A 17,054-nucleotide genomic window follows, 5' to 3' on the forward strand; every position below is an offset into this window, starting at 1 on the left:
AACTGTTTAGACTGAATGCTATAAAGCTGGAGGGTTTTGTTAAGACAATTTTCTTTTGCTGCCTCTCTTGTAGTACTCAGATGCATTTTTTTTCCTTTAATTTAATAAAGGCACTGGTGGAGCACAAGGAATTCTGATGAACACATGTCCAGTGAGACGGGCAAGGTAGGTCCTCCAAGCCCCAGGTCCCTGCTAATGGCTAGGCACTTCCTAAAGAAGCTGCAAGCTTTAAAAGCCATATACTATCAGCCCCATAATATCGGCTACAGTGGTTTTTTCCTGTCTCCCCCTGCCAGATATTGAAGGAACTTGAGCTGCGAGGCTGGTGCAGACAGAGCCAGCTGGCTCTTAGTCCTCCCTTTAAAAGTCAGCTTTCAATGGCCATTAGAACAAATTGAGAAGACGTGTGTAATGGCTTTGGCAGGGCTCGATGCAGAAAGAAGGCTGGATAACGTATGAACAATGGGAGGTAAGTTTGTGGAATTCTGTCTTTGCAAACCCTGTGAAAGCCCCTTTCCACTTTGCAGAGAGAGAGGCTTTAAAGTTGGAAATTGTTAGAATACAGCTGCCTTGCCATGCTATTATTTAACAACTTTATAATCTAATACATGCGTTGCCCTTGGTTCTCTGTGCTGCTTACTGTGGGACATTGTAGGGATGTATTTGTAGGTATTTTTTCCATGTTTTGGAAGTCCTTAATACCAATATTCTTGGCTAAGACTGTAGGTGCTTTTCTCAGGATGGCTTTCCATGGGTGCTACCATTGCCAAGCAAAGTCAGAAAAATTGTTTTTCCCTCTCAAGGGCAACTGGGAATCTTCTGAAATCCAGCTTTTGTTTCTCAGAAGGATTCTACCACTTCAAATATTTGCCCACGATGCACCTTCTAATGATGAGCTCTGTATTTGGCACCTTTTATTGTCCACCATTTTCCTTTCCTTTTTACAGGATGCCCACATTTTTGTATTTCTTTGCCTGAATCCTGAGCAGAGTTTAGTTATGTTTGTATTCTGTATGTAATTATTTTATTGCAAGCATTGCAGAGAACTCCAGAAGTCTTCTGTGTTGAAAGATAATTTCTGTGAAGCATTAGATACATAAAATTTGCCAGACTTGGAAACTTTTTTGTATAGTCTGTTAACGCAGCTGGTACATAAGGGAACGTGTTTTTTTGGATGGTCTTGTTGAATGAGCACATCCCAGGCCCTGGAGCTTGGGATCAGGGTGCAGGTCAGGCTGGAAACGGGAGGAGAGTTATTTTTTTCCTTCCAAAAATGAGGGAAAAAAATCTGATAAGACTTGTGTGTACTGCCCCTGACAATCACCTTTCTGCGTGCTGGGACGAGATGCCCCTCACAGTAACAGACGCTCCCGTGCCCGGCACTTCACTGTGCACACCCCAGTTCACACTCAGTCGCACACACACTGTGTGAGCACGCTTGGAACAGGAACAGGAGTTACACTGAGACCAGTCCTTAATAACCCGTTTTTCACACTTTCCACGCTGCTTGGGATTTCTTCCAAGATCTGGCCGGGAGGATGTAATCCTGCTGACATAGCTCTAGGCTTAAAATGAAATCAGTTAAGGATTTCATGATCTTCCTTTCTTTCCACCAAGTTATTCTGAAAGTGTGGAAGGAGGAAATTGAAGTGGTTGGATTTTTCAGCCGCTACTCTCCTGTTATGTGTTTGTTGAAAGGAATCAGTGTTTTGCTTCTTGCACTCATGCAGAAAATACTGCCAGAGGTAACTGGTGTTTTACTCCAGAGCTGGTAGGGAGCGAGGAGTGCTAAGCTCAGCCGGTGCATATCCTTTATCTTGCACAATGGTCCTGAAGCGCGATAAACACCAAGAGAAGAAAGTAAATATAAATTGTATTTTTAGGGGGGATCTTATTATTTACGAGTAAATAAGGGAATAACTTCTAATAAGTAATATGATAAGATGCCCGTGATGGTTAAGCAGCAGCCAGGCGAAGTGCTGTACTCTCCTACAACCACTGCAGGACGGGAGCAATGCGTGTCCCATGAGCCAGATGCCTCAGATTCCCAGGTCCCAAGGGAGCCTCACCTTCCTGCAGTAACTCATCCGAGCACACGGACAGGGAGGTTCATTTGCAGTGGCTTTGGCGTAAATTCTGCCCCCCAGGGACACATTGCTCAGCATCCATGGGGTTGTTTTGACCTGCGTGTGACAGTCTGTCTTGCACAAGCGCTTCTGGAGTTCCTGTCTGTTGGGGCAGTTCACAGCAGGGGTGCTGGTGTTCGTGGGGAGCCCAACGTGGGGCTGTTAGATGGGGAGGCTTTCTTTTTAGGCAGTTTTGTGACTCCATCTGGATATCTCTCTCCATATCATCAGCTGTTTGAATATGTAAATAGCTATATTGGGAATGTGGGAGAGGGCTGAGAGAAATGCAAAACTGGGATACTCAAGCAAGAAAGGTTCTGAGGTCTGCCTGATGCCGAAATCGACTTTCAGTGGAGTTCAGAACACATTCAGCATGTCAGTGGTGCTCTGAGATGTACGAGAAAGGAGGGCTGTGGGAAACAGGCTTTTGCTGTGGCTCTTCTTGCCTAGCAGGTTATTAAATTTTCGAGCCACTGTTTTGTTGTGAAATAGCTGTATTGGAAAGCACTCGGATGATAGCACATTAATGCAGCAAATGGAACTAAAGGATAACTGTAATTAAAGCATTAGGACACAAAGAGCCTTTCAAGACGTTCCAGATGTATCCAGCCCTCAGAGAATCAGGGAATTTGGTTGCATTTACCAGCTTTTGTTGAGCTTGCTGGCCACCCAGATCTAGTTTTGGCAGGTCCATGCAAAAACCTTTCAGCAGCTTGTTGCTGTGTATGGGGTTGAAACCGGGGCTGGTTTCACCCCCAGCAGCTGGCTGATGACCTGAGCATCGGGCTGGAGTTAGAGGCAACTCTCCTCTAATTGCAAGGCACGGAAAAGCCCCTTTTTCTCTGCCTATCCCGCCCCGTGCTGCAGGAGTGCTCGTGTTGCTGGTGGTGGTGGTGTTGTCTGAGTAGTGCCTCCTTGCCCACGCCTGCCCTGCTTCCCAGGCGAGAAGCAATTTATTCTCCTTTCCACCTAGTTCACTATCTCTTCTGAAAAGATCTTGTCAATCAGGTGTAATTGCACTAAGTTAGGCGCAGCAGATCGGTGCACAAGTACTGTGTCAGAGGGCCCGGGTCCAGATGAGCTGTTGGTGCAGCACCAGGCCAGGGGAGCCAGCACTGGGGGAACTGGCCCCATGTCTCTTGCAGGCTTTTCACCGAAATATTTTTCGTTTTTTTTTTTTTTTTTTTCAGTTGTGCTGTATAGCTTTTCTTTCATTTGTCGGAGTTACTTTAGCTTTCCAGTCAGTGGAAATAACACAAAGCTTAGCCAGAAAGAAGATTTTAAATTCCTAGCTGATCTATGCAGCTAGCTAACAAGCGAAGCAGGCTGAATCCCACAGAAAGGTGGGCCACGAGCTAAAGTCCCTTCCACACACTCGATTTAAGCCGTTTTCTGTAAATAACGCTTTGATGCGCCTCGCCTTGCTGTGGCCTTGTGCGTCCCGGTGCCGTGGGCTCTGCGCAGAGCCCAGGTCCCTCTGCCTCTCGGGAACACCTTATGAATCCCCCAGCGCTGCATTTTAACCTCTCCATCGAGCACTGCAAACTTGAACTGATCAGCAGGTAGGGAAGTGGCAGTGGGGCAGGTGATGCTTGCAGGGCTCAGGCTGCTGCATGCGGCTGGCAATCCACGGCCACCCGTGCTGGGGAGGTTTTCATGGCCCGTGTACGAAGGAATGAGGGAAAGAAATGTGTAAGAGAAGGCAGGCTGGCTGCACGTGCACCCACCTGGGGCTGGGGGCTCCTGCGTGCTGCTGGCCCCCTCCCAGCACTGATGTGCAGGGGGCTGGGGGCGCCTCGGAGGTCTCCATCCTGCCCAGTGCGTGCTGCTCCCGCTGCTTGGCCTCACGTATTCAGGCTGCCACTGTCAGTTCATTCAGGCAGTGCTGATTAGAGCGCTCAGCGAGTAATTAGCTAAACGATTTGTGCTGCACGCCAGACAGTCCGGTCTCTAAGCAGTCCCTGTACCTCAGTGCTTTGTGGTTTAAAAAAAAAGGAAAAAAAGAAGGGATCTTGTGAAAAGACACCAGAAGAGAACACTTTACTGCACCCACACATGTGACTAGATACAAAGTCATAAAGAGAAAACATCTGTTCCTTCCCCGACACCTCGCACAGCTTGTATTGTTTTGGTAGGGATGATACATATACACCAGAGGGACGCTTGGCCTATGGACTCTTCTACCCTGAGCAGCATCGGACGTTTGGGTGTTACTTTGCACTAAAAATATTTTTCACTAAAAATATTCACCTTCCATAAGGATAGGGAACACTAATCCCATACAAGGATTACATTTCTGAGGATAATATTTTACGGCACCCATAAGCTTGGATGCATGGTGGTTGTCGCTCGTCTCTGCTTCAAACGAAAAAAAAAAAAGGCACAAAGCCGATCCCTCGCTGAATTACCATTTTCAAAGTGCGTCTTGCAAAAGTCCTTTTCTTTGTCACATACAGGGAAGGAGTTTCATGGTACCGTAAAGGCGAGCTTCTGACTGTTTCATTGGTTTTGGAACTTTCATTGGCTTTTTCACTGTTACTTTAAGGTCATTTTTGTTTACATTTAGTAGCGGTCAAGGCCCACAAGCTGTGCTGTCTGACCCGACAAATCCCACCTTGCTGCTGTTTTTCCCTCCCTAGACATTTTCGGGAGTACCCAGAGTGCAAATGTTTGGGGTTCGATTACACCAAACTCCCCTTCTGTGACCGCATGCGTTGCAGTATGTCTCTGGTTGGCACCTGCTGTCAGCTGGCTGTGTGCCTGGCTAAATATCCGTGCGCTCCGTGCGGGGGTTATTCCGACGGCAGGGAGCTGCTGGGGCTCGTGGACACAGAGCTGGGTGATGTGGCTGCAGGGCTGAAGGAGAGGGATCCGTCTGTCCGCGTTTGTGCTGCTCCCGGTGTTGGCCCAAGGTCATTTCTTGCTCTGCACCGGTGTTTGTTACTGAAACTTTCTCACAAGTTTTCTGTGAGCCTTGCAGTAAGAGGCACCTGGACAAGGGGTGTGCCCAAGGGGCAGGGTGAGGTGACCGTAGGGGCACTGCGGCTTTCCTGCACGTGGAAAAAGTGGGGACTGAAGACCAAGGAGACTGGGAGCACTGAGGGCAGGGAGCGACCCGCCATCACATAGCGATTTGATTCCTGTCCCCAGCGGAGCAGGGCTGCACCAGTGTGATGCTGTGTCGGCACTAATTAGCCAGGTTAATCCTCAGCATTAAATTCAGCTGTGCTAATTACCCTGGGTCCCGTGCTGCTGCCAGCTTCTGACCCCATCTGCTCCCCTGTGGGCCCGGGCAGCGTTGCATCGGGCACGGGGCTGCCCCACGGGAACTGGTAGGCTCTGGTTGCACTGCCGTGGGCAGTGAGCAAGAGGCTATTTATTTATTTATTTATTTATTTAATTATTCGTTCCCTCAAGATTCCACCCAGTTGGCTTTGTTGCAGGCGGGCAGTGGTTTCACCCAAAGCAGAGGCTGCAAAGTGCAAAGCAAATGCATCTCATACTCTTGAGACAGGCTCGCTGGGGACCGGCACGCGAGGAGCTGCAGCCAGAAGAACAGCCGCTCTCAGGGCTGACAGGCTTAAAAATAACCAGTAAAAACCCACTACCTGTGGGTAGTGCAGAATAAATGTGGCAAAAGGATTTTTAATATGCACTAGCACCCACCAGCACAGATGCTGATGTTACGATGGTTAAGCAATATTAACTTGTAATCTCGTAATTTTAGGTTCATTGCCTCGCAGTGTGCAAAACCCACACCTGCCAGAAGCGCATTTAAAGGGAAATTGTAGCGCAGGTCCCATTTCAGCTTATTAAGCCAGTGAGTACTAATTATGTTTTTTGATGGATTTCTAAACAAAAGCTTTTTATTTATTTATTTTGCAAAGGAATCGCAACCTGCTGTTGAAGAAAGCGGAGCTCGGGTACTGCTTCTGCTACCCCGAACGGGCGGGCTGTACGGCTGCACCCTTTGCGGCTGTCCCCGCTGCGCCTGGTCCTGCTGCTTGCCCCTGAGCCCTGGCACACCTCGTGCTCGTTTGTTAAAGGTCAGCAGCACCCGAGCTGCGTGGGGATCAGAGCTCACCTCTCCGCAAGACGAGTGTGCAGTGTTTTTCTAAGAAATGAATCTCTAGAGGAGCTGCTAGCCGCAGCACTGGCTTTTCCCAGTTGCCTCTGTAAATTTAGGACATGCTTAGAAATATTTTACACACAGAGGTAACCAGCTTCAATAAAGAAAGGAACTCATAGCTCAGGAAAAAGTACAAAAATTAGGAAGATGATCAAATAAAACATCAGGCATGGAGCTATAAGCATTAAATATTAACGTGAAAACTCCAGGACTGCAGCATAGGATTTGCAAACACTTATGTGCTCGAGGAACTTTAAAAATTAAATTGAAGAAACTTTAATATTTAAGCGCTGTGTTTAAAATTTAACTGGTGCATTTCTGCAGGGCGGTGAGGCTGATGCTGGCGGGGGGAGCCCCTCGGCGGGCCGCAAGGCACTGCTGCTGCCCCCAGCAGCACGGTCAGCGGGCTGGAGGTGTTGGGGCTGGAGCATCAAAGTCTGCGCCAGTGCTGTGCACGTCTGTATTGTTGGCCTCTCATGCAGCAGTGGGGATGAAAATGGGCTTGGGGATAAAAATAGGCTTGCCTTAAGGTTTTAGCGCACATGCTAAGACTATGGAAGACATTTCTGCAAAGCCAGGGAAATCACTACATGATACTTTCAGTATTTTCCGTTAAAACACGGTAAAATAAATATGCTTTTCATCTCTCTTTAATAATTTTCCGAAGAAACTGTGAAGGCTACAGGAAGATCTAGTTGGGGAAAAAAAAATCCTTAAAGTTTTTTTTTTTTTTTTAAAGGACTGCATGTAAATCTTTACTGGTGGATGCATTCACCTGAGTACCAGTTTTTGTTTGTAAATGGGTGAATCTCTGGGCTCAGCACCCTTGGGCCCATTCTTGGTGCTCATGGAGCTGCTCCATGCCCCATGTGCACAGCACCAGGGCCAGGCAAGGGGCAGCACCCTGCACCACCCTGCTGGGGGATGTGCATGGCCAGGGGCCCTACCTGCTCCCTGGCAGTTGTGATATGGAAGAAATATCCTTTAACACCGTACTGGCAGTGCATACCTTCTACTTGTTGCTTTTGATGCTACTTCCAATGGCACTGTGATCCTTTAAATTTTTAAAAATATATTTATTATTATTTTATTTTCTAAAAAGAAGCTTGGTTAGATAGAACATCCTAAAGATCTCTTCTTTTGGCTCTGGTTTTTGTTCTGATGTGTCACCACGGCTGTGCTGAGCGGCCGTTTTCATCTCTGTAGGATAAATCCTAAATAAGTAATTTCCTTGTGAGAAGGGGGACTGCACTTAGGCTGCGAGGAGGCTGCACGGAGCTGCTCACACCCTGCCCAAACCTCCCTGCTGGGGAGAGCATCGCACAGCGCTTGGCACTCAGGGCACAGACCTGGAAATGTAAAACCCAGGAATAAAATTTAGAGCTTGGGAAAACTGGGTATTAATAACGTTCAGCCATATGTACGCTGATTTCTGCAGGGAGAGGTACAATTTTATGGCCAGGGGCAAGCTAACGCTCGTTTTGCGCCTCTGCTTAGCACAGCCCAGGGGTGCTCACCCAGCCAGCAGCTCCTGCGGGAGCCGGCTGCTCTGCTGGCAGGGCTGTGTTTTTGGGACAGGTAATGGTGAATGAAGACAGAAGGCAAGGCAGAGCCGTGCCAGAGGTCCTCGCACCACCACCAGCCCTGACACTGCTAACCACATCGCCAGCGAGAGCCTCCCACGGCTGGGTCGTTCCCCAGCGGGATGCCAAAGCCCCATAGGATGCCTGTGGGGTTTAATGGTGCCTTGATTATCAGTGAGCAGCAAACAGCAACGCTGGTGGTAACAACAGGTTATACACCGCTCCCACGGGGAACTTAACAGGTGCGCTTTTGGAAGGACGAAAGAGATTTTCCACGTGCTCATCTGATAAGAGGGTGTTAATGCTTGGTTCGCCCAGGTCTAACCCCAGCCTATGCTATACCTAAATCGCCTACCTGGGAAGAAATTAGGGACAGGTGATTTATTTGGATATTGATGTTCAGACGGTGAGCGTGTTTTTAATTTTAAATTCGTATACAAAGAAGGACACACATGAGAGACCATAACCTAAATTTTAATTATGTGAGTAATTGCAGTCCTCGGAGAAGGCATTTGGAGCCAGAAAATGAATAGTGTGAGTTATTTCATCTTCTTAATTAATAATTAACATTCAAAATGCATTTTTATTAAGAGTCAGTTAAAAGGTCGACTTTAAAACAGCTTCTGCCATTTGCTATCATTTTTCAAACAAATATGGCAAAATTGCAGCAGCTCAAGCCCTTTCAGCTTGCATACGAAAAACTTCTTCATTTAATGATGCTATGTCTTCATTCATTTGTCATTTTTAATTAGCATTTTGAAGTAATGAGCGGTTGTTCTTTGCATGGCAGATCTTAATGCTAGATTGTGCTTTCCTGCGAAAAGTTAAAAGGGAGGGTTATTTGGCACATTCCATTTTTTTGCTGTTTCCTGGCAGTTTGTAATTCCAGCAAAACATTGATCTTCGGTTTACATTCTCCAGAAGTATGTTGGGGTTATTTGTACCCACAGCTGAGAGCACTGTACGGTATTTGTACAGAACCAGGGTAATAAGGAGAGGTAATTGTGCACGAGTACTTTGAAAGGACGAAGTATTTGCACTTGGGACAAATAGTGTCCAGGCAGCGCAGCTGAGCTCCCAGCTTTTCTTGCATCTTACCCAAATGCTAGAGCAATGCTGGTTACGTGCACAGACCCAAGGGTCAAAGCAAGCAGAAAGCAGAGCTGCAAAGCCAAAAATCAAACGAACAGCACAAAAATATAGTACCTCAATACAAAGTAAAGAAAAAAAATATTAGAGAGCAGAGCTGGCCTCCTGGTAATGAGCAAACGGAGCCTGGGAAACCTCCACTTATTGCCTCCTGCCTTTGTAATGCGCAGATCCTGGGATTGTAAGGAGTTTTTACAAGACTTGCAGGCTTGATCAAGAGTGGAGAATGTGCTGTGTATTCATGCAGCAGCAAGCTTTCCAGAACAAAAAGGTCAAACTGTACCTGAGCCCAGATTCTGAAACCTCAGAGTAATGCCGTTGGCAGCCTTTCACCAAAAATGGCATTATTTCCACCAAAATGCTGCATGATTTATATAAACCAACAGAGTGCAAAACCACTTTGTTTCACAAATGTCACCATCTCGGGCTCTGCCCAAGCTGCTTCCCCTTTGTCTCCCACCCTTCTGCTACCCCTTCGCCCCACTTTTCAGGTACAAATCCTGGCTTCTTGCCTGGGAAGAGGCAGAACCAGAGGGCTCTTCAGTCTCTAAACTCTTGTGTGTCAGTTACGCAGCATCTCCTCCACATTGTTAACTTGGTTTTTTTTTTGGGGGGGGGGGGAGGGGGCACATGATATCTGAATGCAAAAGACTTGTGCGTGGCTCTGTGAATGTGTTTGTGCTTGGCCATGCTAATTACAACTTGGTCGTGGCTCTGAGAAGCAGCAGCTCGCTGCAGAGCGGTGCTTCGTTCAGGGGTCTGGCACGGGGCAGCAGCAGGGCAGCTCCAGCATCGGCCGTGACGCCCCAAAGGTCGCCCGTCACAGCTTTCCCGAGGATGGAGGCACAAAGGCAGTTTCTAAGAAGGATTTTGAGATGCAGAGCAATTTAAGATGCAGGGTTTCTTCCTGTTACAAACACACGTGTTCATGTGCAGATAAGATTATCTTCGAGCCCAAGTTGCTTTATTGTGGCTATGACTGAGGAGCCTCCCACCACGTTAAAAGCCTTCACCTTGCTCCTGGAGGACTGGTGTGCCACGGTTTAGTGCGAGGCTCCGCATCAGGCCCATGGATGGTCTGAAAGGCAGCCCCCACCGAGGTGAGCTGCTTCCCAGTGCTGCCAGCACCATCCCACCCCAAACTGGTGGGTGGGAGGCTGCTGCCTGCGGCGGGCAAAACGAGAGGGAAAGCGACCTCACAGATCTTTGACTCTTCACTGGCTCATCAGTTAGTGAAAAACAGCACCATGCCTAAGACCTTTTTTCTTAAGACCCTCAGAGATTAATCACATTAAAGTAGGTCTCATAAATAATTCACCACTGCTGACTTAATGCCTTTTTTGTGCAAAGGCCAATTATCAAAACAAACATTCAGCTCTATGTAGATCAGTAACTGAAAAACGTCATTTCTATGACATGTAATATATGTTTTCATTTATAAATTGTACCGGCACATGAAACTTAAAGTGTCTCTCCCTCCAAGCTTCTTTAAAAGGTTCCATTAAAAAAAAAAAAAAGAAGAAAAGGATGTGGTAAAAACCAGCCTGCCAAGAAGGACAGAAGAACTTTAAAGGTTATTATAGCTAGTTTTGTTTCCAGATTAATGGAACTTTATCCTAATGAAACCATTCTTTTACTGGCTCACGTAGATCCAACTTTTTCTCTTGTTAATAAAGCACTATAATTAGCTACTATGGATGGCTGCCTGGGAGGCTCGCAGTGCTCACCCAGGCACAGCACGCCGGCCTGATCCAGCCCTGGGACCTCCCGGGGGAGGCTGTGTGGGCAGCCTCGAGGTCTCGCCACCCAGCATCTGCACCGATGTGTTAGAGAGTGGGGGTCCGAGGGAGCTGGAGGAGTGGGAGCCGAAGAGGTCCTGGTGACCTGGTGGGGCCGGTGGGTTAAAGCCCACGGGTGTGTGCTCCAGCTATCTCCTCTTAGACGGTTTCCAAGGATCTCTGACAAGGCACTTTCAGTATAAGTGGTCTTTTATCAGGGTGGGATGCTTGACTGCAAAACCAGCACTAACCAGCAAACTTGAACAGGTTTGCTCTGGCTTAATGAAAAAGGCTGTGCATAATTCATTAATTCATTCCTGCAAAAATTTGCATTTTTCTTGAAAATATTTTCTCAGTTTTATAATAAGCGAATCAAAGTTATAAATCCTAAATGTGCTTTGTGGTAGCATTCATAAAAATAATATACTTCAAGTGCATTCTAAGCACGCTCTTTAAAAAGCTCTTGTGGCTGATGCACGTAGGCAGAACCTGCAAAATGCTCCCTGACAACTCCCCGCAGCGGTTCGGGGACTTGGCATCGACCGAACCTGTGCTGTATTAGATTATCTCACCGGCAGCTGACTTTATAACACACATGGCTAAATCCCTCATCTATATGAAAGTGAGATCTGGATCATTTCAAATTTTAACCTAGATGTGGGTTTGTGGAAAGGCATGTCTTTAAAGTTTTATGGCTTTAGTGTTCAATATTCAGAGAACTCCTTTGACTTCAGTAAAAAGTGATGAGATTTGAGGGAACTTCTGCTTTGCTAGATGAGATATTCGGTGTGATTTAAGTGACTCCGTTGATCTTGCAGAAGAGTCTCTCAAACATTATTCACTCCTCTGAGAAATATGGGATTGTTGAAAGCCGTTAGATTTTTACCATTATTGTTTAGGTTGTCTTATAGAAGGACGGATTGTCCCGTTTCGCTGATCACAAATCAGTATCATAAACACTATATTCTGTAATTGCATTTCACGTAATAATTTATAGTTTCTTTAGTAAGAATATGGCTTATGGCATATAAGATAGAAGATAGACATATTTAGCTAATGGATTTTTCTAAGCCACTGCAAAAAATTTATTTGCATTATAACTTCTCCAAACCATCCATTTTTACACTTGTATCCATTTCCAAAGCAAAGCAAAATAATTTTAATCAAGTCCATCTGCTCAGGCTCAGAAGGGGGAGGGAAGGGGAAGGAAAGGCAGGTTATTTTACAGGCGAGGTATTTGGATATGAGGTAGGAGGATACTTTGCATGCTGTGTATTAAGTTTGGGCCAGGTGTGCTCTGTTTCCTCGCAGCCATTCCAGCAGAGGAACGGGCAGCACGGCAGAGTCCCGCAAGGCTTCACCTCGCTCTGCCCTGCTGTCAGGTGGCGGGCGAGCACCCCCAGACCCCGGAGGGCTTTCCCTTGCACGGCTGGCTTGCTGGAATTCCACGGCAAGTGCATGCTAGTGCTCGTGCTCCCATGAAAGGTGCAGGGGGTGAAGCTGCACCGTGTGCCTTCCCCGCCGCTTGTGTCGGCAGCCCCGTGCCACAGCCCTGCTGTGCACCTGCACGGGCACTGCGAGGTGCCTGCGGCTCCCAGGCTGGATACGCCGTAGGGCAGCCGGCCTGTCGTCTGAAATCGGAGCTAAGGAAATTATTCTGAACGTCTCGGCTGCTGGAAGGGCTGCCTCCTCAACGCTGCACTCCGACCCTGTGACTGCTGCTCCCAAAGGGCAGTTTTGAAAGCTGCCGCCCTGCTTTTTAGCCAGACACCAAGCCTAGAAATCCTCACGGCTTTCGCTTGGGGCACGGCCCTGACATCTGGCTAATTGCTTCACCCCTTGTGTGCTGCGGCTCTGTGCCTTCTCTGATGAAACGCCTCCCGGTTCAGATGTTTCGCTCCTGCTTATTAACTCTTCCTTTCTGGTCATGCTCAGTGCTACTCTGTCCGTAATGTATTTGGGAAGGAAGTTGGCAGCGGGAGATGCAGCTGGTGAGAAGCAGTTATGCCACGCTTTGCTTTGGTCACTCTGTGGGATTCTGTTTATAACACTGTATATTTATTGCTCAGGGGCGTAAGGGGTGGCACTGAACCCTGGTGTTGGTAGCCCAGGAGGCAGGTTAAGAGGATCTTTCACCCTCCGTGTTTTGTTTTGTTGTTGTTGTTCACGTCTCCTTAATTTTGTTTAACAATCCAGACTAAGAAGGGGTCTCCAAGACGTGCTGTCATCTGCCACCGCTCACCCAAACCCTCTGCCACAGGTTTCATAGGATTTAGGAAATATGCTAGGAACCATATGCTAGCCCAGGCACAAGAATCGTTAACTGATAATGTCGAAAGAAATAATCAGCTGGATTCTTTCTCATCTTTATTTTTGTTGTCTTCTCTTCTGTCTCCTTCATGTTCAGTTTCAGTTTTTCTATCTAGGTTAGGTGTTTGGGGATTTCTCTATCTCCTACTGTGATTTCTTCACGTCCAATTTTCTCTTCTAAAGACAGCTTTTCTGTCCACGGCTGATAAGGCTTGTGTTTGGAAGATCAGGCTTTTTCCTTCACTTGTCTTTACCTCTTTCTTCCCCAGTGCTGTTTCTCTCCCCTGGCCAGTTCTCTCTTCCTCTCCAGGGAGCGTGCCTGGTTTTTCTTTCCCTTCTGTTTTCTTTTTCTTGCTACCACTCTTATCTGCAGCTCAGCTTGTCTCACATCTTTATGAAAATATTTTCTCCTATTTTTTTTTTCTTTTTCCCTCGACCTTCTATTCCTCTTTTGTTTATATCTCATTTATATTCCAAATTAAGTAAAAAATTTACTGCTTTTGCTTCAAAGAAGTAGATCAGACTGGGTTCGCAAGGCCTTTTGATACAGGACTATGTCACAAATGGACTCAAAACACCTCTGGGGTCAAGCATAAAATTGTTCACAGCTTGATGGGTAGATGTTATTTTGACATGAGACAAGGTGTTTTTGTTGTTGTTTTGGTTTATTTGTTTTTGGTTTTGCTTTTGTGTGTGAATTTAACTTCATATCCCATGGTTTCTTGGCAAACAGTCCTAAAATCCCTCTTTGTTTCAAGATCATCATTAGTCAGTACGCCCATCTGCTCTGAGGACCCTCGAGGTACTGGCTGAGTCTGGTTTCTCCGTGACTGCTCAGTAGCAGGAGATATTACAACCCACTTCTCCCCACCCTGAGGGGAATGCCACCATTTTGCAGCAACACCGTCTCATGTGAAGACGATACAAGGTAGCTATGATAACTCCAGGAAAAAAATGAGGCTAGGCATGGAGCAGCATTAGGAGTGGCCCATGACCCCTATGAAGCCCTGCAGGAAACCCCTGCAAAGGGAAATTTGGAGAGTAATTTCCAGCACGCTGATCTGTATCGAGTGCTCACCATGTGTGCAACTTGTAATATTCAGGATGAAGTCATACATCGAGCCATTTCAAAGAAAGCTGGTAAAAAACCTCCCATTTTAAAGCTTTATTGTTATGTTCAAAGTTGGTATTTTAATAAAGATATTGAATTCCAAGAATGCAGTGAGAATTTCTGGGATGTATTTTACTGCTCTTACCTTCATTTTGCATTAGCATTTTATGCCAAATTAATTTATCAGCTGACATGCATATACATACCTATGCATGTAAGTGTGTATATGTGCATATATGCGTGTATTATATATGGATAAGACCTTAAATAGCTTTTGTTGTTGTTACTGCTTTGCTTTTAATTTTGTTTCTGTTCATGTGACTCGTATCTATTCAAGTGATAAAGATTTGACTTCATGGGCTTCTGCATAGGCTTAAGTTTACAGTTATGTTCTTAGGCTGAGTGTTTCAGAAGTCTTTGGGGTATCTTCTGGAGCAATTAGCACTGCAATAGTGTCAGAGAGATTGCATAAATTGCCACAAGAGTGAGGAGTGAGCAGCCCCTGAATGATATGTGTATTTGTGCTGCATGCTAAGATGACCCCAAACTGCAAGACTTCTCTGGCTAGTTTTAGAAAGCACTCGTTAGTGAGTAGTGTCCCTGAATTCTTGTGGTGGTGTGAAATTTTCTGATTTATCAACATTAAATCATGATAGATACTTATTTGAAAATGTATATGAATATAACCATGTTGTTTATCACCTTAGCTACAAAAAACACATACATTGTTCCAAAATTACAGAAGGTAAGTACAAAGAGATGTAGAACAACTTTCTGACTACAGCATGTAGAATGAGCTAAGTTAGTGATGATTTTGTTAACAATATTTGTCTACTAATAGGAAATCAACATCTACATTGTTTCACAACTGCAGTATTGCTTTTCTTGTACTTTCTGGTAAGCTCTGATCCAATAGGTCTGTTTTCAACGCCTCTGTTCACCTTTAACAAAAACATGAATAACTAAATAGAATATCTTCTATTGATTCTTAACTACCCTCCATGCAGTTTCTACAGCTGAATGTATGAAACGTAGCCATAGCCTGTGCCACATGCAACCAGGTTTGAAATGATTGAATTTGCCTCTTTATTATTCCATTCTAATTCCCTTAAGGACTTCAGATATACAATTTGGGGACTCAATCTAGCTCTGATTTTATATCCAGTAGATTACCTTTCAAGTGTCTCCTTGAGTACCTCTGCACAGAAGAAAACAAAGGAGCAATATACAATTCAGAGTATTGCCTTTCCTCGCAAATATCAAGCTTACAATGGCTAACAACTGACTTTCTGTTCCTAGGACAGCAGTGTAATATCAGTCTCCAGACATGTTCTTGCAGCATATGACAAGATTTCCAGCATTTCTGCCTTTCAGTCAGAGCCAGTAGCCACTGACTAGATCAAGAAGTGTTCGCATTTTGCTCACTATTCAGTTTCATTTCCATCTAGTTAAACATGAGGGGGATGTAATATATTCATTTTGCAAGAAAATTCTATATTCCTTTGAAGTGATGAATGATTCAGCAAGGCACTATCAGAGTCAATAACAGTTTCGCTAAGCCGTCCTACTCTCCATTGTCATGTAATCAAAATACACTGCAGTAAAGGACACTTTGCATTCTCCCTTTCCGTGTTACCAGCCCGCTAATATTCTCTATAGCACATAGTCCATACATTATCTAAAATGCCTGTTGCTCGGATCCTCTGCTTACAATGCCTTACAGTTTAGCTATCTGAAGTTTCCATGCACGGAACTATTTTAACTCAACAATAACAGGTCTTTTATATCTCTGTCTCTTTCATTTTTTAATGCAGGTTTTCTCATCCTTCCTGATGTGAAATCAAATCACAGCTGTAGGTAGCGTCAGAAATGAATCCAGCAACTGAACGGGAGTGGCAGGGAGACTGAATTACACCCTTACACCTTTAACATAGTACCTGGCTGCGGAATTGTGGACAAGCTGGTGGACGGTAGGTCCTGGCAATGTCTGAAGAGTATATATGTATGTACAACTGCATAACGGCCTCTTAAAATCTTCCCTCATATTTACCCTTGAATCTGTGTGGTAAGGAAGTGTGATTGTCTCCATTTTACAGGTAAGGACAAAGTATTCAAGGAGAGCATTCACCGAGGTTAGCTGTACCCCACAGACACTGATTTTCCTGGCCTTTTTTTGCAGACAGTAGGAAGTGGTGTGAGGTATGGTTTGCCAGAGCTCTTCTCCCCACAATTCCTGAAGACGGCTTTGTGGGTCCCACTTCCACCTGCCCCCAAATGGCTTGCCAGAATTGCATGTGAAATCCATGGAAATGTCAGGATTTGTGTCTGGATAATTCAGATCTCTAACCCCTAACCTTTGTTCTATCATTTCTCAGTGCGCTTGTTTTGCTAGGGGAAAGAAGAGTTGAGTTAAAGCAGGAGGATGACGCCAACAGCAGGGTGTGAAAACACGAAGCTACGGGCACGTGTGCCTGTGCTTGTTTGCTGCAGTGCCTGGAAGTGCAGTGGTAGCCACCTGGCCTCTGCAAAACCTCCACTGCTTTACAGTCAGCTGTGTTTTCATTACACAAGCAGTAACTGAGAATTACAGAGCATTTAAGTTCAAATGATTAAAAAGGACGCTTCCCAGGCAAAAATATTTCCATAAATACTGTCAAAGTGCCGGGAATAAAAATTTCTATGCCACCGCAGAGTTTGGACGTAACAAATAGGTAGCTCATCTCTGGTGCAGTACAGGCATAGAGATTTGCGTCCAAAATGTAATTTGTTTAGATGACGTTAAGCTCCTGAAAACACAAAATTAGAATTAAATACCTTCTCAGCCATAACCACAGAACTGCACTCGTGACGCTAGAATACGCTGGAGCA

At 45.6% G+C, this 17,054-nt stretch overlaps 1 long non-coding RNA gene across 6 annotated transcripts in view; it reads left to right on the top strand.

The window, feature by feature from the left end:
- Positions 1–17,054, top strand: part of LOC308197993 — a 30,104-nt gene that overhangs the window by 1,849 nt on the left and 11,201 nt on the right. Inside the window, exons 2-5 of one of the 6 annotated variants that reach the window (XR_013953508.1) lie at positions 111–165; positions 297–469; positions 5,854–5,946; positions 7,462–8,707. This is a non-coding gene — a long non-coding RNA (uncharacterized lncRNA). Of the gene's footprint in view, positions 1–110; positions 166–296; positions 470–5,853; positions 5,947–6,013; positions 7,433–7,461; positions 8,708–9,157; positions 10,825–16,000; positions 16,157–17,054 lie in introns of those variants that run through there. The other 5 variants (XR_013953507.1, XR_013953509.1, XR_013953510.1 and 2 more) reach the window with 5 other exon arrangements.

Source organism: Anser brachyrhynchus (assembly GCF_964034855.1).
Source record: "Anser brachyrhynchus genome assembly, chromosome: 7".
Lineage (NCBI taxonomy): Eukaryota > Metazoa > Chordata > Aves > Anseriformes > Anatidae > Anser > Anser brachyrhynchus.